This window comes from Columba livia, chromosome 8 (genome assembly GCF_036013475.1).
Source record: "Columba livia isolate bColLiv1 breed racing homer chromosome 8, bColLiv1.pat.W.v2, whole genome shotgun sequence".
In the NCBI taxonomy this organism is placed as follows: Eukaryota; Metazoa; Chordata; class Aves; order Columbiformes; family Columbidae; genus Columba; species Columba livia.
The window spans coordinates 5,851,359-5,873,166 of NC_088609.1; the positions used below are offsets into that span (position 1 = coordinate 5,851,359).

At 41.7% G+C, this 21,808-nt stretch overlaps 1 protein-coding gene across 1 annotated transcript in view; it reads left to right on the forward strand.

The window, feature by feature from the left end:
• LOC102095194 (ral guanine nucleotide dissociation stimulator-like 1) overlaps window positions 1-21,808 on the forward strand; it is a 74,607-nt gene that overhangs the window by 4,614 nt on the left and 48,185 nt on the right. The window lies entirely within an intron of this gene.

The following is a 21,808-nucleotide window of genomic DNA, read 5'->3' on the forward strand; positions in this document are numbered from 1 at the left end:
GATTGTGATAGATGCTGCACAAAAGCACTGTCCTGTCTGAAAAGAACTTGCAGACTGAATATGAAGTGTCACTTGTCTGTACCCATGTTGTCTCAGCTGCTGGTCTGTATCCGAGGCAGTGGTATCAGTTTGGCAACAATCTGATGTTTCTGAAGTTATTTGTAGACATGGAGGCAATAGAGAGTTGTAACAAAACTTCCAAAGGCAAACGTTACTGCTGGAGATGTTGGGAGAGAACACCCCCCAGACACAATTGGTCCAACAAAAGAAAGCATGAAGGCATTTTGTGTTAAAAAAGTGGGTTTTGGTGTCTCCAGGATCTTGAGGGAGATGATGTGGAGACTGGGGTCAAGCCATGGAAACTGGGACACCTGGCCTAACATTTTTTTGTGACAAGGATGGAGATGTAGAGATTTGTACAGGTGGCTGGCGTGCTCAGAAGTAGGGATGAGGAGAATGCTTTCTGTGACAGGCTTTCAGCATCAGTGTGAATAGCATTACGTCAGGCTAGAGAAAAAGGCATAACTGGAATAGAAGGTTTGAGAATGCATCAAGGAATTTTAATGACGTGACTAGGAAGAGAAGGTTGTATTTTAAAACTATGACACAGAAATAACCTGAAAAATGAGATTTGGCTTACCTCTGAGGATGTAAAGACAGCCTGTAGGGAGGCTGGCACCCTATGTGTCAAACAGGATGGTGCTATTGTCCGTGAAGAAAAGACAACAAAACAGAAAAGAGAGGTGAAGAGTTTAGACTCCTCTGGGGTTTTTTGATCTTGAACTGACAGCCAGGTACCCGTGAAATGAAAGAGAGACAAGCTGAATCATACCGTAGCCAGCAGCAGATAAGAACAGTAAAGCAGTGGTTGTAAAAGTAGATCAGCTGCTAAACACCTGAATTTCTGTTGCCAAGGGCAGTATGCTGACAGAGCATGAACAGCGTTGGAAGAGGTGAACTCCAGTCAGTGACTTTTTGTAAGCAGTAAACTGAAAAGTAGACAGTTGAAAGAGAAAGGAAAAGGCAGCAGGAGGAGAAGTAAGCAGAGAGATGAGGGGAATGTTTAAGACTGAAAGAGACTTTTGTCTAGGAGAGTAGTAGGACTGGGGGAGGTAAAAGGTACAAGAGGTATGAGTGAGTGAGTGGGGTCCTTTGGAGAAGTGAAAGGATTAGAGGCAAGGAACTCCTGCAGTTGTCACATGGTAGAAATGAGAATTGTTCAAGGGGTCCTTCGCAAAGAGGAACTGGAGGATTTGAGGGCTGGGACTACAGATGTGGAAGGACGTTAAATTGTAGCTGCTGAAATATGGAGTGGACAAAATTGAAGAAAGGGGGGGAAGGAAAAAAGACCATTCTAGTGAAGGTAACAGGCCTGGTGGTTGTGTGTGTGCCAGATGCCAGGGGATGCATACGCTGAAGGTGCACCAAGGCTTGGGCTAGCAGAATGGGCCTTGTAGTCATGGAAAAAGAAAAGAATGAGTGGCGTGAGATTATAAGGCAGGAAGAAAATAGTTCACCATAGAAAGAGCAAAGAGGCAAGTGGGTGGGTGGTTTATGGCTACCCAGTTGGATGAATGGTCTTGACAACTGACAAGAACTGAACCAAGGCAGTAGATGCTGTTGCCAGCTGATTCCTTCATCAAACGTGACTGATCCAGTAAGAGGTGATGCTGTGTCAGTGGGGTTTACTTTAAATTGGCTTCCAGGAAACGGTTAAATTCTGTAGAAAGCAAAGTAGAGCAGGTCCGTGAGATGCTTAGCTTTACAGTGGCACACCTGGGGACCGGGGGAAGCATTTGGTGAACTGGAGCAGGAAGTTCACGTAGCTGAATGTGTGAACTTGGAAGTTTGAGAGTCAAAACGGCAAATGCTACCTTGACTTTCAGTTTGAATAAGGGAAAAAACTTTTGGAGAAGGTTGCAGGAATAATCATCTAAGAAGGATTAATTTTGGTTTTTTAGGAGTTAGGTTTTGGCCAATAGAGAAAAGCTCTTGTCAGCAGAGAAAGCTGTGTCTAAGAGTTAAAATGAGAGTTGCTGAAAGTCAGGCGTTTGCTTAGAAGGCAAATGGAAACAAACATCTAAAAGTTTGTCAACTGTATGAGAACAACAACAACAAAAGTATGCTTCACAGACAGAATGAGATAGAAATTAAAGTTTAATACACATATAACTCAAAAAACTAGATACATTTCTACCTGTTTTCTATAAAGATGACAAAGGTGAACCTGGAAGTTGATGGTAATGATGGCAGATGGAACTTTCACATGTCTTTATGTTTTGTGTTTGCCTAAGAGCTTGTTGTGTGCCCACACTGGGCAGCTGGTAGTGTCTGGACCAGAACTGCAAAGAAACTGGTGTATGAAAGGATAGTTGAGCAGCAAGGACCTTTTAATTCATCTGTCAAGTCAGAAATAACTTTGTATGACTGAAGAAGAGCAAACGTGGTGCCTGCATTGGGGTGGGAGAGGTGTGATCTGGGTAGGGAGGAGATATTTCTCTCCTGATCTTCTGGATTTAAAAAGGCTGTAGGTTTACTTGGTTTGAAAGTTTACTCTTGAAATCACTTGGAAAAATTAGTCTCTGGAGAGACTGAGAAATTGTAAGGTCAGTGAAGGACCTGTGAAGCTGAAAGAGGGACTGTTGGTCTGGAGGCAGGTGCCTGTGGGAGTTCTGCGTGGGTCAGTGACAGAAAAGCAGAAGAATGCTGAAAAAAATCCAATGGTCTGGTAGAGAAAGAAAACACCTGGAAATGGAAATACTCTACAGGCTGGCATTCAGGATTGATGTAACAGAAGTAGGTTGAAACTAAGTAGCACAGAATGCAAAGGGATGTTTGTGAACAAATGAAAATTTCTGCTATAGGATATTTTTTTTGTCCTCGTCCCTTCCAACTTTGGGTGTATTAGTCAATCACAGGATACTTGAGCCACCAGCACCATGCAAAATAGAAAAGGCAAATGTGATGTTTTGTTGGTTTGGGTTATTGCCAGTGAAGATGGGAAGTGTGAAGCCCCTTGTTAGAGTGTCCTGGCTCACAGTCTGTAATTTTGATCATTTTTGAGAGAGTCGATTTAAGCTGGGAGACAGGAAAGGACTTTTGGGATCATCAAGAAAATGAGGAATATGTCCAATTATAATCTGAAGACTATAGCTTAGATGAACAAAATGAAGGTTTAGGGAGTATGTGGTTAATACCTATAAAAATCATGAAGCAACTAAAAGGAAGGAAAAAGAGCCATTCACACGAGCTATAGATCGATGTATAAATTGTTAGAATAATGTTTCAAATCATCAAAGCAGTGAGGTAGTGGACTGCTGTTCCAGGAAGAGTCAAGGAAGCAAAGAACCCAACAGCATCAACACTGGAGCTGGATCAGTTGGTGAAGAGGATTATAAGGTAACTTCCTTTGACAGCAGCACACAGCATCCTCCAATTGTATGTTTCTAAGCCAAGAGGAAATATAAGAGCAAGAAAATGTGCAGTGAAGGGAAGGATTGAGGTAGATCATTGATATGGAAGTTGCATTTTTGAGGGAAAAATGTGGGACTTTGTGGCAGAAGAGCGATCCCGATGTATAATCCGAGAGAGGGAAGTTGGTTGGGTGGAGCTGGTTGCATGTAAAAGATGAAGACAAGAGTCCAGAGAAGAGAGGCTGCAGAGATGTGTGTGGTGGAAGTCCCCCATAGCCTTACCGAGGCTGATGACAATAGGTTTGGCTGTAAAGCCTTGGATAATAAAATATAGACAGTGGTGCTGGTGTATGCAAAGAGGTCACTGTCAGATTTTAAGATTGGAAGCTGCTGTTCTAGAGGCAGCCAGAGAAAGGCAGGTGGGAGTGAGGAATAGAGTGGGGAGGAGGGAGGCGGAGGAATTTGTGCGGATGTCTGAATGTGCACAGGGAAGCGCAATATGGAGAAGTGGATGCAGAAAAGTAGCAAAGAGGTGTTAGACAACGTTGGTGTGGAACTGGAGGAGGGGGAGCAGTGGCCTAAGAATAGAGCGGATGCAGTGCTGCAGAAAATGAGCGGTGAAAGGCATGGGTGTGGCGTGGGCAGATGGACAAGAAGATTATAAAATGAAAAACAAACAAGAAGTTTTTAAATGCTGTGAAATGACTTTCGTAGACCTCCCTGCTAAGCAGCGGGAGTGCTTTATCTCACCCTTCCAAGGGGTTAGGGAGGGGTGGGCGACCTGTGTCCAGCCCTGGAGCAATCTGAGGGAAGCAGAGAGGAATGAGCCTTTGAGCCAGGAGGGGCTCGGGCTCCCTAATGCCTGCAGATGTTTTCCTATCGGAGCCTTTTATCCGGGCAGGAGTGAGGAAGAGACTCTGGAGTTTTTACTGGGGCAGGTCACAGGAAACACAGCCAGGAACGGGAGTTCCCCCAAGGCTCCGCGGATATGGACAGAGACTCTATCTCCACATCTGAAGTGATTGCTGAGCTTTCAGAGCTGGCCCTTAAGCATCAAGTTCCTTGCTCTACGGTGGATGACACAGACCACTCTTTGAGTCCTAAATATCCAGATAACGGAGAAATACTATGCTCCCTCGTGGCCAGCGCTGCCTGGTTTAGTTAATCATTGGTTGTGTGCCTAGAGCGGATTTGAGACACATGCCTTTTTCTTTCTGCTTTCTTATTTTGTCCACAGCTGAACTTCTGGCTGTGGGGTTTGTTCAGGCAGAGATTGATTCAAAAATTTACTTGTCTCGTGTGTCTTCATTGCTATAATATTGAACATATAGCAGAACATGTTCTTCCAAAACTATTAACAAACTGCTGTAGAAGGGTGCTTTAAATACCTTCAAAATTCTGAAATGGGAAAAGCTGAAAAGTAACAGATCTATCATTAAGTATTTTTGTGTTTTCTTAACACTGATATTGATAATGACCTTTTCTGAGACTTTTGCGATGATTTAATAATGTATTTTGAATGACTGTCTCACACTGCACAGGACCACAAATTTGGCTTCTAGGCACCTCTACAGTCACATACATTGGCAAGAAGCTTGTGTTGGAGAGTTCAGTCAGAAAAACATTACAAAAAAGTGTGTCTAACTAATCTGTATCCCAGTTAAGACCTAGAACATAACCTTTTATTTGACTTGAACAACGTGTCAGAAAAGAAGTGTTAGTTTGGATTTTTTTCCTTCCAACACTGCCATCCTCCTAAGTATGGGTTGAGATTTAAATGGTGCCTGGAACCATCAGCATTTTTGGAACATGAAAAACCTCCAATTTTCTTTGGGCCTGCTCCTGCCCTCCTATGAGCCCTTCTGAGCCAGCTCTGTGATTTCTTTTTTATCTCTCTCTCGGGTCTGGTCAGATGTAGTTTCCTGTGCAGCGCAGAGGCAAGGGCTTGGCTGATCTCTGTCCTCGCTGCAGCTTGCTGTTTTGACTCTTGATTTATAGCATATGTTGGTCCCTTTTGGCTAAATCAGATTCTTTAGACCAAAATCCAGTTCCTGCAGCCTGTCCTGACTGCCCAGACCAAGGCCAGGTTGTAGTTCTGACTATGTTTGGCGGAATGAGAAAAGCACTTCCCAAGGAGCTGACAGGATCTCTACAGAAACCAGATTGCGCTATTGCCCACTCCTAATGCTTTTCTATCCGAGGAACTGTTTTGGAGATGGAGAAGGAAGAAAGGTGGGGTGTGGTGACATTGATTTTTGCATGGTGGAAGATGCCTGTCCACTGCTGGACACCCACAAAGAAGATATATAGGAGATTTCAGAGGGAACGATGATTTTACCTCTAGACAGGTACATAGTTATCCAAAACAAAAAGCCTCGGCGTCTCATGCAGCTTGCCCTTTGGTTTTGAGTAGGCTGTTCCTTTCTGTCCTTTCCTTCACTTGTGGGCATAATAGTACCATAGCATCGTAGCCTTTATTAATGACTCCTTATGGAATATTTTCCTCCTTGCTTCCTGGTTCAGGCACAGATCTCTGCTCCAGGGACATCCCACATAGCACTCTTGGATGTGGTCATCAGCTGGGTGAAGGCTGTGTGTCGAACAGACATTGAAAAATGAAACCTGAGCTTATTATGAGTTTTCAAATGCAAGTCTGAAAGGTGACTGTCTCTTACTTGCCCAGTTCAGAGTACAAAATGCATAATTAGAAGGGTCACTGGCTTTGTAGCACAGTGTCATGCTCTCAGTTGAGTTTAAAACCTCCCATTCCAAGCTGTCCAAGGGTGACAGGAGGGCAGCGCTTTAATCTTGCTGTGTTATTAACACCGAGTCGAGGCTGTCGGATGCTCCTGCGAGGCCACACGGAAGCAGGGAGAGAGATGTCAGCAGCCTCCCTTCCTACGGGGCTGTGCAGAGGCATCTCTTGCTAATTATCCTCCTGTTAAGTGGGACAGCAAGACGCAAGGGAGGCCTCTGGAGTGAATGTTGCTGGGGACCGCGCTGCTCTGGTTTTGCACTGTTTGCTTGTGGCTGCGTTCTGGTGGTCTCACAACCAGCCAACTTACATACGAAAACTTACATTTGGCACAGTTTTGGTTTACCTGGGACATGTAGGAATATAATGACATCCTGTGCTATAATTAATATCTACCAGGAATTCCTCTGATAGCCAGGATGCCTTTTTAAACTGTTGTTCTTGGTAGAGGTTCTCCCTGAATTGTAGCATCTGAACTGTCTTGCTGCCAACATCGCTGGATGGTACCTTGCTTGCTTTTTCAAGAAGAAATAAGTGAAAGGAATAACAACAAAAAAAATCAGCTTTCTCTGCAGAGAAACTGCTATTTTCCTTCTGAATGCTAGAAGATCTAGGTCACTTGTTGGGTTAAAGAAGTGTTGGCAAGGAATGTGGCTATGTGTCATTGGAAAGCCTAGGAGAAGCAGCATGCAAACCGGACTGAGATGCTGTAAGCAGAATAGCCCTGCAGAAACCATTAGTTTTACAGTTTTGGTTTTGATGTTTTCATTTAAGAAACAGGCCAAAGCATTGCAAGCACGTTAGTCACACTTGGATTTAAATTTAGCCTTGGTAAAGCTAATTAAAAAGATGTTTAGTGACAGTGTGTAGATGCATACATTAAACTTGCGTCCTTTCCTACTGCTGTAGGAATCTGTTTTCTAAATGTATAGCTTCCTATAGCTGGCACTGTAAGGGGGTACAGCTGCGTGAAGAAATGAGCACAAAGTGACCAGATCATTGCCTGGCCCCTTGAAGAAAATGGAGTTACCTTGTGTGAAAGGGGTGAATGGATGTTAACTCGATGTGAATCCCGTTCTTGCTTCTTGTTGGGTAGCCCGAGTCTAGTGTCTTGTAAACCAGAGGCAAAATGTGGTGTTTATCACCCCAGTAAGATAGTGTCAGAGGTTGTAAAACATTATGCATAAGACCTTTCTTATTTTTTAAACACCAGAAAAATTGAGTGTCCCTCTTGCAGCTGAAATTTTATATTCTTAGCAGATTGCTCAGACAGCTGCAAAGCTGCTTTTATCCAGTGAATCTGGACTGGGTTGACAGAGCATTCTTTGAACACTGGGCTGATACTTTGATATGTTCCATTTGCAGACTTCTCTGTCTCTCCTCCTAGCTAGCACAGGTGCTTCTAGACCTCATTCCTTAAGGGCAGAGCAGCTGACCAGGAGTTGTCTCCAGGGAGTTGTCATGGTTTGTCCCTGCAGCCTTCCAGACCTTTTTTGCCCCTAATTTGCCCCCCAGATGCCCTGTTTTCCCGTTCAGTGGCCATACAAGCTCTTGAGAAGTGACTTCTAGTTCTTCATGGGCGGTACACTAGCATGTGAGTTTACATTTAGGGCCAAACTATAAAGTCTTCTTATGTTTTTACACCTGGAATAAGGATTTAATTGACATGTATGAGAACGTGTTTTGACGACTTTGTTGTTTTGGTGTTCTGTGGGGTTGTTGTTGTTAATAATGTTTTAAAGCTATAGTGGGGAATTCTGTGTTTTAGACATAGAAATCCATTTAGTGTTTGTGGAAATCACTCCCCCTTGGACCAAATGAGCTCGTGCTAGTGCCTGAATACAGCCGCACTGTAGTTCAGTTCAGCACCCCGTCACCAATCATTTAGGGACCTGAAGGAAAGTAAAAACATATTCAAGTGAGAGGATAATGATCTTGCATTCTTACAGCATCTTTCATCCAAATAAATTTCAAAGCACGGTCACAGATTTTCACCAGACAATGTGAAAGATGTTGTAATGTGACATAGTACAAAAGTATAAGATGGGTGAGGCTTAGAACCCAGCAGCAGAGCTTTTGTCTGGGAGTTGGTAGAATTCCCTTTTATTTGGGGAGGTGGGAAAGAGAGGAGAAAAAGTGGGTTTGGGACAATGTGACTTTTAAAAGGGTATTTTTTGAGGTTGTTGAAGAGATGAGTGTCAGAAAATGTTCTGGGGGACGTGGATTTTCTGTCAGAGTTGCACGGTAATATTTGTTTATCGGCTTAATAGTGTTATCACATGGATAGCTTCTCCACATGTGGGATACATGCTGCAAGGAGCAGCTGCTTAAGAATGCACAGCAGCATGTTGAAACAATTTAGGACCAGAAGTGAATTAGTTTAAACCACTTGGGGAGAAGACCTGGACTTCTGAGAGTCCAGAGTTCTGTGGAAGCATCTGCCCACTGTGTAACAGTAGTTGTGAAAACCAGCTCCACTATGAAGCTGCAGTGGGGAAAAGGGGAATGAATGAAGCTTAGAAAATACTAAAGAGGAGGAGGTTACGGTGGCACCTCCCTTGCTGATGATGCTTGTGCCCTCGTCTCAAAGATAAGAGAACTAGAAAAGGGATCCACAGATGGAAGAAGATTGTCAGCATTTGAATATACAGAAAAGGTGAGGACTGTTAAATTTGTGTTTCGGTGAACGAGGGTTCATGGGTAGGTTTAATAATAAGTGCACTTACTAAGTCTTCACAGGATTGAGGCTTGAGACTGGCAATGAATAGGAGGATATAGTGAAAGCATTTAAAACAATGAGTGGAGAAGGGACTTTATCTCCAGGGAGTGTTTGGTGGGTTTGAAAGCAAGGAGGAGGAAAAGAATTGTGTAATTTCACAGTGCCTGTAAGTAACCTGAAGGACTCAGTGCTGGAAGAAATAATTGAGTCCAATTGAGTCTAGAAAGCATTAGACATTTAAATAATAATGAGAACAAATGCAGGAATACTGCGTGAGATTTAAAACACAAGACATGTAACTTTTTGTGATTTAGGTATAAAACAAACACCTTCTGCAGCTGAGAAGAGTCTTTCCCTTTAGACTGGTTATTCTGTGTGTTATGGGTGTTATTTGTGCACCTTCCTCTATAGCTTCTGGCCATTGTCAGAGGGGAAAATCTCTAGTTTAGTTTAAAATGACAATTATTATGTGTTGCTGTTTATAAGCTTCTAGTTTCAATTTGTTTGCAGCAAATATTTAACAAGGCGGAATAAAATTGAACACAGGCACTCATAAAAGGAATGAGGAGAACTTTAATGTCCAGAAGATGTCAGGGCTATATTGCAGAATAGTATGGCAGTTTGTTGTGGGCCTGTTTTCCATCAGTCCTGCAACCTCCTGCTGGTCATAGAGAACTCTGGGTGCTCAAATCCAGCTTTTATTTTGTGTGTATAAAACAAAAGTTTGCGTCCTTGCTGTTTTAGACTCTGCAAATGTAGGAATTGGTGTGGGTTGCCCTTTGCTTTACCCCATTCAACTTCATAATAGCTGCTTTAAAAATCAGGCAGCTAGAACAGAGTATGGTTCTCTACATGTGGTCTCATCAGACCTTTTATGCAGTGGAAGAATAATGTCATTTGACTTGCTTTGGTACCCTTTATTTATACTTTGCAGAATTGTTTGCTTTTTGTTGCTGCTTCCAAGCATCGTGCTGAAAGATTTAATGTTTTGCCTCCTCTAACCCTTCAGATCTTTTCTCTGATCTGTGTGCCACAGCGTGACCTTTGAGGGTAGGACTTTCAACAGACTTTTTTGCTGGCCTCTTACATTTTTCTACATTTACTTGCAGGAGCCATCTGTTGCCCATCAGAGTGTAGCTGCCCTCGAACAGCTTTGGCAATCAAATTGAAACTTTGGCAGCCTCCACCTTCCGTGTGAAGCTTTCTGTCACTTCGCACGGTAGCAATCATTAACCTTTTGCTCTGTCGGGTTACTGGGTTACAGTCTGATGGAGTTTTTACTTGTTCCTCTTTGCCTCCAATTGGTGTCCAAATACCAGTTTATTGCCAGATTTTTGCAGTCGTCTCTGTGTAGCTCAGCCCTGCAATCAGGGCAAAAGCTGTAATACTGCAAACACCACCGAAATTTGTGGTGGTGGTCCCTTAGCTGCTGTTGCTCCACTTGTCTCCCATGGCCTCAAAATAATGTGAAATCCTCATTGAGAACAAACTGTTCACTGCATATGATATTGGGCACATGAATTATTGTGTATGGAAGCCCTGCTTTACCATTTTGAGAACAATTGTGATACTGGGTTTAGAGCAAGTCAGGAGTCCTGTGTTCAGTATTCATTTGCTAATAAATCACCCAGTGGCTTGAACTGACCATCTTCTCTTCTTGGGCTTTTAATTTTCTCACCTGTAACATACTTAGTATTAATTTTGAGATTTAGTGATCCAAGGCTTGTAGAGGCAAACTGTTGTGCTTTTATCTGACTGTATAGATTAAAACCTGTGACAGAGAAAACCTTCCTATTGTGCTGAACACGCAAGGAGAGTTCTGTGGCAGAACAAGATCCTCCTCGTAATGCCCTGTGACTTGGTTATACAATACTTACCATTAAAATTTTGGAGGGCAATATATCCTGCTGCTTGCCTTTTCTAATCCCTTCCCACTAATAAGGTGTAGGCATTTAAAATGCTTTTGCAGAGTGATCCTATTATTATATTTTATTATTTCATCTATTTTCCTCTTGCCTTCTTCCCACCTTTTTGTTCCAAAAGCAGTTGAAGGGATTGTTTTATTTTCCTCTCCCACCTGCTCAGCTGCTTTGTACAGTTGCCTCTTTCCTTATGAAGGCTCAACCTTTTTCCCTATCACTAGTTGTTTCTTCCTTTCTAGGGAGTCCACGGGCTCTTTGTGCAAGTACAACAACATGTTTTTTTAATAAAGTAGTGTTTTCTATTGGAAGATCTCTGATTGAACAATATGGAATGAGTGAGTGCTTTGAGATGTGTTCAAATTATCATAGCTATTGGGCTTCAAACTGGAGACTTGTATCTCATGTAGTAGCTTAGACTGATCTCAATGACTCCTTCTGACTTTTAAAAATCAATGCTCTAAACTTTGAAGGATCATTATATCCTAAAGCAGAGACAGACTGTCATGTTAAAGAGCTGTCTAGGGTTTTATTTCCTCCTATACATAGCTAATGCTAATAATGCTAATACATAGCTATAGCTAATGCATAAACTTGTATAAAAGCCTGCATGCATTGAATTATACTGAGTCTCTGTTTTGACTTGAATCAAGTGCAGAATGTCCTTCAGTTGTTTATAGTATTCACCTGGATTAAAACTTACTAGATGAGGTTGGGAATTTTCAAAGCTTTGTTGGTGTTGGGATGCAAATGATAACTCAGTATACCCTTCAGGATTCACTGTTGTCTTTGGTGCAAAGAGATTAGTTAACTAAATGTTCCTGAGATGCATTTGAAAGTCAGTTTAAATGTTACATGCAAGTACAACAAGAACATTATTATAAAGATACGCCTACGCGTCCTTTTGTCTGTTTGCTTGGTTTGTAGTAATCTTTGGTGCATTTTGTATTTTTAGAGTGTAAACCCTTTAGGGCAGGGATAGTGTCTTACATTTTGACGTGGCAGCCATTGCGCTGCTGTTGGAAACATTTCGTAAGTAACAATAACGTATTTCATTTGGAAATCAGATCTTCTGCTTTTGCATTCCTCCCATTGAGTGCTTTGGATTGATTCTGGCTGTGCTTTCAGTCTGCTGGCTCCCTGTAGCATGCAAAATGTGAATGAACTCTTGCACACTTACTTAAGTGATGAGGCTTGCATTCTTCTTTGTGCAAAAACAGTCGTGGTGTTCGGAAAACATCAGGTGGCCATAGAGTCAGAATAGGGCAAAGAAGAACAGAGGTATGCTCTTAACTCCTGAGGAGTAATTAAACAACTTGGGAAAAAAAAAGACAGTAAACGTGGTCAATGTTTTATCTTGCAGCCTGACATTTTTTGCTCTTTCTTTCCCCATTACTTGGAAGCTATACTTATTTTGTATTCTGACTCAATACTCCCACATAATTATGTGTGCGTTTTGATTTGTGTCCATCGCCTAAGGATTTAAGTTCCACTGCAACATAGCATTAAACTGAAATACAAACATCTGTGGCAGGTTCAGCGCCAGCACGAGCAACCCGTGCTGCTTTCCGCTGTGTCAGAAGAGATGGGGTGATGGCTTCAGGAAGGCGGTAACTTGTGTAGGGCTGCGCTGTGTTTAGTTGCCGTGTGCTTATGTAGTTTGTCATACAAAATGCAGATTTTTTTTTTGTCAGAGAAGATACTTATAGAATTGGCAAAGGGATGTTGCCATCAGAGATATGGTACATATAGACATATGTGGATTCACACATAGACGCTTCCTCTCCATATACGTGCACAGGAGAAGAGTTCCAAGAGATTGTATAATCCGATCCCCTGTAACATCTAGATAATATAGTAAAAATGCAGTTTGGCCTGAAGTAATGATTGAACTAAGATTTTTGGACTTTTTCAGCACTTTAATAAATGTTCAAGCTGGTAACTCTTAATATTAGGTAACATTAGGTTACTATTACTACTTTTTCTACTCAGGCCCCACCCTGGAGATGTCTCTTGGCTTCAAAACAAAGGATAGGAAAAAGCACAGCCATTGTAGTGAAGTTTATAATGCAGTGAATGTATGTATTCATGCTGCGGTTGTAAAAATGGTTTACCTACTGCTACCCTGTTTCTTTTATAAAAGATTTTAAAAGCTTGGCAATAGAGATTGCTCACAGTAATTATCATGAAACATGTAACAACATTTCCTGGATATTTTTTCTTCCACAAAATACCTCGTGTTTCAAGTTCAGTTTATTTTAAAATCTGTATCGGTCTTCTGCCAAATATATTCTCCTCTGTCAGAATGCATTTAATGTCCCTGCACCTACAATTTTATTTTCCAACTATACATAATATTTAAATCTTTCACTCTTTCCTTGTTGTTTACACCGAGCTTAGTAGCAGTTTACACAGATTTCCTGAGTCAGTATAATTTTAATTTCTGTGTACTGTTTGAGCAAGCTTTACAGTGTGAAATGAAAGCGAGCAATACAATCAGGATGAATAAAACCATTTTGGGTTATGTAATGTGCATTCATACTACTGTTATGCAACAGAATTATTACTTGTGGCGTCCTTAAATCCATTTTGAGTTCAGCTAGGTTGCCTGCTGTCTCACACAGGATGTTCTTTGTTTCTATTGACTGAGCAGAAAGTGATGATGAGCCCCACAATTAAATGAAATTACATTCCAGGAAGGGGAAAAATAGTGTGACTTTTCACAGGAAAATCATCATAGTTTTTGACTACCAACAAAGTAGGTACTGCTGAAAAACGGGCTTTACATTTCCGAATGGTCAAAACCCAATTTTGTCATGTTGACCATAGAATGATGTGACCCTTGCCACATTAAATCTGTCAGACTGTGTTAGTGGTAATATCAATCATCCCTTCTCTTTGCTGTACTTGAGTGTTGATTAAAAAGTGACAGCGTATTTTGTTTTAGCATTTTTCATGAAAGCAGCATGGCAAATGGCTTCACTGAGCAGTGTTTCACAAACAAATTGTCTATAATAGCTTTCCTCTGGTGTTTCTGAGGCTGGATGCTGATTTGCTGTCATCTCAAAAATATGAGGATAATTGAGAATTTTCAGCTTCTGCGCAGGGTGATGTTGTTGGGCTGATAGCATAGCAGTGTTAAGTGGCATCAAAATTCAGTTGTACTGGAAATAATCCTGTGATGTCTAGCCCCGTGTCAAAATAATCAAGGGTTATACAACAAAATAGGGAAGTAGGGACATGGGAGAGGCTGCAATATTAAAATTGTGGTTATACAGTAATTGCAGCGTAAGCACTGAGGTGGATGGGACCAGGAGATGAGGCTTGGGACAGGGTTATATACGAAGATTGATGGACAAAGCTTTCCATTTCAAGGCGGGCTATGGGCTACTTATGGGCTTGGACAATGGCTAGAGCAGCTGTATTTTGTGTGTGTGGGAGGATATTGATGGGGGAAAGCTCCGATGTTGTAGGCCTTGGAAATCTAGATTAGTTTAAAATAGGATAAAGTATTCTGTGTAGAGGCCACAGTGTTGTCACATGCCCTTGAATCAGGTAGCCTGACTTTTACTAGTTTATACAGCCTGCCTTGTATAAAGTTCTTTAATATTTGCATACAAGAGGAGTCCTGGAAGGACAAAACGTGACTAATATGTGCTTTTAGGTCAGTAATTTAGCCTAAGCTGCCTAATCTATTGAAGTGAGCAAGGTAGGTTGTTACTGTGCATGTTCATGTTTGAAATGCACTTAAAGGTGGGACGTTGACATGGCCTTAGTCCTTGATGCCGTGTTTGCGGAGTTTAGTTAGCTCTTCTGGTGGAGATTTACAGACTAATAAGTAAATTCCATTACGTGTGTTCAACCTGGCTGCTTATAATGCATATTTATGTCATGTTTAACAAAAATACCACCATGATTTTGGACAGCATTCTTTTTTCAAAGTATTTGTTCATACCTGGGTTTGTACCTCTCCGGGTTTGCTTGCTGTGCCCTTAGTTGTTGGCTCGTGACAGCGTTCTGCAATCGCTCGGTACCGGTGCAAAAGCTTAAGGCCATGTCGAAGGTCCCTTTTGTGGAACGCTCTGATGTCCCAACCCAATATTAAGATCTAGACGGACTGGTATTGCGTGACACTGGCAGGTGACTCCTCCAAAGATGGAAAAATGGGTGAGGAGGAACTGGGGAGAAGTTTTCATTTTGGTAAGAGACAGTTTGTTTTCGAGCTCCCAGCAGACCTCATGAAGAACTGATCCATGATCTGGCCTTTTGAGCTGAACATATAGACTTATTGCAGTAGTTTATTGAGGAGGTCGGTGTAAATCTGCCTGTCCATTGCTGGAGAAACTGAGGCACATGGACATCTCATATTTGGCCACCCAGGAGGCAGATATTACTGTGACCTGAATTTCCCAAGTGCCAAGACTCTTTGAGGACGTCCCAGGAGGGACGACTCTTCTTGCAAGAATGTCATATGGACAGCAACACTCCCTACCATCTCCAGTTAACAAATATTCTGCTTTGTGCACCTAAAATGTTTTTGAAAATAATTAAAATCTGTGAGCAGAGAAAATAGTTGCCCTTCTTGCAAAGGGCAGCCGGTAGTTCTGGCTAAACTTAGGGGTGGGCAAACCTATATTTGGCTGTGTAATTTGATTTGTCTGATATTTTATAGATATGGATTATATTAAATTCTGAGGTGTTGAACAGTAGGAGAATCCTGCTTCGTTATGCTGTGTTTTCAGATAATCATGATTGAGGTTCGCGTTCTGCGTGTAAATACAATATTTGTTGTGCAGTGAGCTTAAACCTGTTAAGTAACTCCTCGGGTAGAAGCTGCAGTGTATATATATAATTGTAATGTATAGTCAGGATTAGTGAAAGCTGTTTTAGAGTCAAGTGAAAGGTTTGAGCTGTCTGCCACCTTTTGCACTATTTTTCCTTGCTCAAGGCCCCTTGATTTCCCCTGTATGGTTCCCAGTAAGTAACTGGGCATGGGACCGGTAAGCAGGATTTGGCACCTCCCAGTGTCCAGGGCAGATTGGAAGCAGTGAGAGTGTGGGGAGGGAGGAAGAGAAGTTAAGAGAAGGGTTGTTAGTAGGAACAGTAATTACTATTTACTGTTTCTGGAGCACAGGAGAACTACCCCAACTGCCTCTTTCCGTCTCTTAGGGACCCTCTACAATCCATACCTGTAAAAGCTTTTATTAGTGTTGACAGTTGACCGTTTTATGGAAGTCCAAAGACTTTGTAGAGTTCTTCCTTTGTGGAGACACCATGTAACGCTTCCTTCATCTCCAGAAGTCAACATATTTTACCAAATGAGCTGATTTTACTGCCAAAATGTGTAATAAAACCTATTTCCTTGCCTTCATTCTGGTGCTGTACTCAGCTGTTTTTATTTACTGCTCAGTTTGGTGCTTGCACATTTTGATGTTGCTGCACACTGAATTGCTAAATTTTGCAGAGGTAATTCTCCTCTAATATAGAAGGGTTTTGGAAAGTTATTTAATATGGGGCACATTTGTCTGCTGGGTTAGAAGAGTGTATCTAGTAAATGTCATTTGATGGCAGCTGTTCCTCTAACAATATAAGGTGCACATGACTAAGAGTCTCACCTGACTTACTGGTTTCTTTTCCTTGCTTTTATATTTTAAATTAGGAACTTGCTAAGCTTCAACGTCTGATCAAAACCACCACAAGGAATATTTGTACGTACTGACATATTATGAAAATAATATGTCCCTGGCACACTTATGAGAAAACAAAGGTTGTGGTGAATGGCGGAACTGTGAAACACATCCAGAAAATGGAAAGGGTTTTAAGTAATCTGATGTTTCAGGTTCAGTTAACTCAATGAAGACAACAAGTCAGACAAGAAGAGGGTGGGAGGGCTTGTTTTGATTTTGTTAGAAGTCTTTCTAGCAAGACAGATGAGAGTCAGGATGAAGCAATGAAAGTGTAAGTGCATAGAACATACAAGATAGAGATGGAGATTTGGGGCTGAGCTGTTGAGTCAATTTTTGGTCTCTAAAAAAGTTTGTATGCTGCATAGCAAACCTCTCAGGGGACTTGATTCTTGCAGAATAATATCACTACATTGCTTTGCACAGATGCTTCTAAGAAGTGGGCCGAATTCAGAGGAGGAATTTCTGTGTTCCCATAGCTAAATAAGTTCCATCATTTGTAAGAGCTGGACAATACCAGTTCAATGTAGACGCCTTTGAAGATTCAGTTTCTTAATGCACTTGCTTAAACCCCTTTAGATGCACACATGGAGAGGTGCTGTGTAAATTAGGCTTTACTTTTGTTTTGATTCATTTGGAGCTGGTCCCACATAGTTCAGTGATATCCAAATGAGGCTAAATTTGCATAACTTGAGAAGGTGTGCGAATGCACAGCTCAGTGCCATGGTATGCGAGTTGTTTCTTATTTTCCCCAGAGAGGCTTTAAGTAGCTGCAAGGTGCCACAGTGAAAGGGTTCTAACTGAGCAACAGCATTTGTGTAAGAGGCTTTTTTTTTCTGTACCTCTAAATCTGACCCACAGCTTTTGTTACTGTTTGTCAGCTCTTCAGACAGATACCAGCCAGGCTGTGAGCCCTAAGGATACGAGAAAATGAGAATGCCTTTTGTATAATGATCATGGAATTAATTGGTGTTGGAAACTCTGGGTTGCTGCCAAGAAAGGTTATTTATGTGGCAAGAATGGAAAGGAAAAGGGTGGAGCTTTGGAAATCCAGGAATACCCCTAGTTATCAGATCCTAGGAAAGAGCTCAAAGTTATTTTTGCTTCTGAGTTTGTCGCAGTCAACATGCGGAATTCTGATTTTTCAACAGCATCCAAAACGAGGAAACGGGAGTTAGTGAAGTGCAGAGAGCTCTGCAGAGAGCTCCATTGTAATTTGATTTCCAAGTGCACCGTGGGGTAAAAGCAGCCGCTGCTGCAAAGGCAAATATCTGCACTTCCCGGGGGCTGAGGCTGCACCAGCTCCTGCCTCTGGCCACCCAAACCCTGCATGCCAAGCCACTGTTTCCTAGAGTGGAAATTCTGCTTCCAGTTCAGAGTCTTATCTCACGTGAGCTGTTTTCCAGGCTGAGAGTCCTGCAGATTGGAGAAGGAGGACAGAGAGTGCAGGATGAGAGGCTCTTCAGTCCTGCCAGCCCTGCAGAACTGATGGCAGGAGGGAGTGTGGACGGGGTCCTGCACTACCAGCACTTGAAATACTTGTGACTTTGTTTGATAAGCCCAGACCAGTGACTTGTCTTTCTAACATGCGCTATGATGTGGTGTTGTTAGTGCAGAATTACCACTTTTCATAGTCTGTTTTGGTTGTTTTTAATGGTCATGGGGTGTGGATGGGGGGAGTCAGCACAATGTGCGCAAGTTTGAGTCAGTTCAGCATGATTGTCAGCTGCTGTGGGGTTTATCTCTCCATATACCTACGGGACGCTCTTCCTTACTTTTGAGCGGAGCAGGCTCAATTATAAAGCTCATAGTGATCTTTGTTGGAAGGAAGCACTACATGAAATAAATTGTTAATGTCTTTGCAGCTGGTCTTTACAAAAATACTCAACTAAAGTAGAGTCTTACATAGCATCTTGAAGACATATTATAAGTTCTGTGTGTTTTTGCCATGGAATCTGATTGTTCTTCAAAGGACTTTTTGTTTTATCTGTCTTGCTGCTTTCTTTAGGTGATGTATGACTGCATGTTAAACGAAAGATACCTTAAGTTTTTCTTCTCTCAGAGTGATGTCATGGATGCTTTTGAAGCTTAATTGTTCCATTATGTGATTTTCCCCCCCTCAAGGTTGAGTGTAGTTCTTAAAGGCTTATGCTGGAGAGCGTATGTGTAAGGAAGCAATGTTGAAAAAATAAGGGCAAAATCACAAAAAGCATCTTATTCCAACTTTCAGAAGGGTAAAGCTGATTCACATTTAAACAAACAGTGAAATGAAGCTGTCAGTCTTGATTAGCGTGCCTTCATTTTAGTGAACTGACAAGTTAATGCAATTTAGGCAGTTTTATTCCGGCACAGGGTGTCTGTCCAGTAAGTTAATAAAAACAGGTAGAGTGGAAAGCTCCCCATCTGGAAAAGCTCTAAGTTTCAAGGAAAGTCAAAAGCATTTAAAAAGATCAGTCAGAATCAGGCAAAGTGGAATTTAAGAGACTCTAGTTGGTTAGGAGTTTTTGAAAATTATTTTGCAGCACTTCTGAACAGAACAGATCTTTAGTAAAGGGATAATGTTTTAAATTACAAAGCCTGAAGAATATTTACCTGCTTTACTTATTGTTCATCCCAGTTGTTTCAGTATTTTTCCAGTCTGCCTCATGAAAAACAATTACATTGATTTCGTTCCATGATTCTCACTTGCAGAATCTCAGAAGATAATATTTGCATTGGAAAAAAAATGCAGAGCAGTGTTTTTTTGGGTAAAAGCAATTATTTCCAGTGATACTTCTGAAGTAACAACTACAACTATTTGGATAGCAGCCTATTTTTGTACTGTTGTGAACTTGAACTGTTCTTTTTGCCTTGAGTCTTGTCTCCCTCTTGCTGGCGTGTATCATTAACTTGGGAGATGGTGGAGTTTATAATCAATATATAATCCCATTGCAGGTTAACAGACGTTGTTTGTACCTTTGGCCCACGCGGCTGTGGGATCGGATCTGTATTTTGGCTGTTAAACTGAGGGCAGTACGTGGCAACCTGGGGCCATATGGAGGTTTTGCTTTGTTTTCCTGCCATTGGTAGGCAAAACAGACAGAGATCTTGCCGAAAAGGACTGATAGGAAATGGAGATTGTGATATCGGTGGTTGGGGAGCCAGCGTGTGCAACACAAGGGCAGGATGGGAATTGTAACCGGCTCAGAACCAAATCACAGCTCCCTCAGCATCTGCAGCTGGGCCTGGGGTCGGTTTGTGGCTGAAGGAACTTCTTATCCCGAATACTTTTTAGTCTGCGTAGCGCTCTCCTGTTTCGCTGTCGATGTGGGTAAGGTTTTGCGCTGTATAGCTGTAAGACGATCACCTTAAAAGAGAGTGGGCCCCTCTGAGGGTAAAGCATTGCAGGGGATCGGTAAAGATGTTAGAATGACATTGGATCAGTACTTGCACAGCCTGAGAAAATAAGGGCTTGCAAGAATATACCTTTGTTCCATCTTCCTACATTTGCTTTTGAAAGATGCTGTCTATCTGCTAGGAAGCTATTTGGTCATCAGTTACACTTGCAGATTATCAAGGCTGTAATCTGTTGCCTGAAGAATCAAAGTGGGACTGTTTAAAAAAAACATAAAATAGACTATATAATGCCATATCCATTTCTTTATTTTTAGCATTGCAGAGGACCAAGAAAACCTTACTGAAACCCTGAGATGTTGGGGTCTAGCCTCTCTGTTACACGGCTGGACACAGTGTTGAAGGAGGCGGAGGGAAGGAGCTGGGAGAACCTTTTTTTGTTGTTTTGATGCACAAACCGCTGGCTTTAATTGATACCCAGTAACAGTGATCGCCTGTGCCTGTCAAAACTTGCCGAGAGCTTTAGGCACCTCTTTTAATAGCAGTAGATACAGTATTCCTCTGAGCAGACAACACAAAAGCAAACATGAAATCTCTTTAGCCTTTGGGCAGCCTGGTTGTGTCAGTGAAGGGACGGCCTCTTGATTAAATCCAGACTGAGCAGTTTCCTGCTCACAGGCGACTCAGCCCACAGTGTCTTACTCAGAAAGTCTGTTATTGAGCTTGTCTGCCAAGTCCTTTTTCCTTTTAAACTTGCAGGCAGAATTGCTAAGATAATACAAACAATCCTTAAAAGTATCCTAAAATGATTTCTAGCAGTTTAATGCTTTGCTGACAAACTCTGTTTTAGATTTTCAGGGTTTGGGGTTATTTTTTGGTTTGTGTCTTCCACAAAGCTAACGTTCTCTAAACATGATGTCTTGGGCAAGTTGCAGCACGGAAAATTTTGCTCATGTATCAATCCTGGAAGCAGGTTCACGATCACATCAGAGAATGAGTGGTTTTCACACACAGAGTAGAATATGGCCCTAACTCAATATATTGTGAGTGGGGCAATCTGCTGGATAGAAAATGAACAGTTACATACAGTGGTGCAGACTTTCTTCCCTGTTTGGCAGCAGTTGTGTGGTGTAACTAGTCATTTTCAAAAGTACATTTTAATTGTGAGATGAAAAGTCAGCAAGAAAAATTTAGTTTGTTTGTTTTTCTGAGCAAGTTTTGCCTAGGAAGGAAAATATAGCAGTGGTAGTAACATATCCTTTTAGTGTTTCTGTAACATTGATGTCATATATAATTCCGTGTACATGTGTAAGTCAGGTATATAACAGATTACCTTTAAAACCGCCACAAGGTCTGTGGAGTGAAATTTTGCAAGTTACTCTGGTGCAATCCCATCCGTTGCCTGTGGGGTTGCGTTGGGGTAACAGGGGGTTTGGTGCAGTAGTTAGTTCTGTGCATCACCTTGTCTGTTTATAAAAGACATTAACAGGTTCATGGCACGAGACCAGGTTACCCCGTCTGTAACTCCACAGTCTGTTTAAAGAGATGGAAACCTGTGGTGCTTCCAGAAATTGTCTTACAGCTTGTTTGCCCTGTACAACACCACCCCCAAACCATCCATTTGCTGGAAATATTGTGCCAAATGGAAACATGAAAGAAAATGGGAATGTTACAACGGCACATTTGCAAGATGCCTTTGACACCCCTCTTACAAAAGTATCATTAAATGTTTCACATCTGAATGTATTCATGACCTGAGGTTCTGGGGGGCAACCCTAAGGTGATATTTTTAGCAAAGGAATCGTAAGTGCTGATGCTAAAGCTGTGATCAGTATTCGTGTTCGTTCAGAAGTTAAGTGAGGTGCTGAATTACCTCTATTGTTCCCTCTTGTAATGTTATTCTTTGTAGAATAATGGATTTTCTCTTAGGTAATAACATATGGTGGTATCACAAGATAACTTGATAGCAATTGGACTATATAATA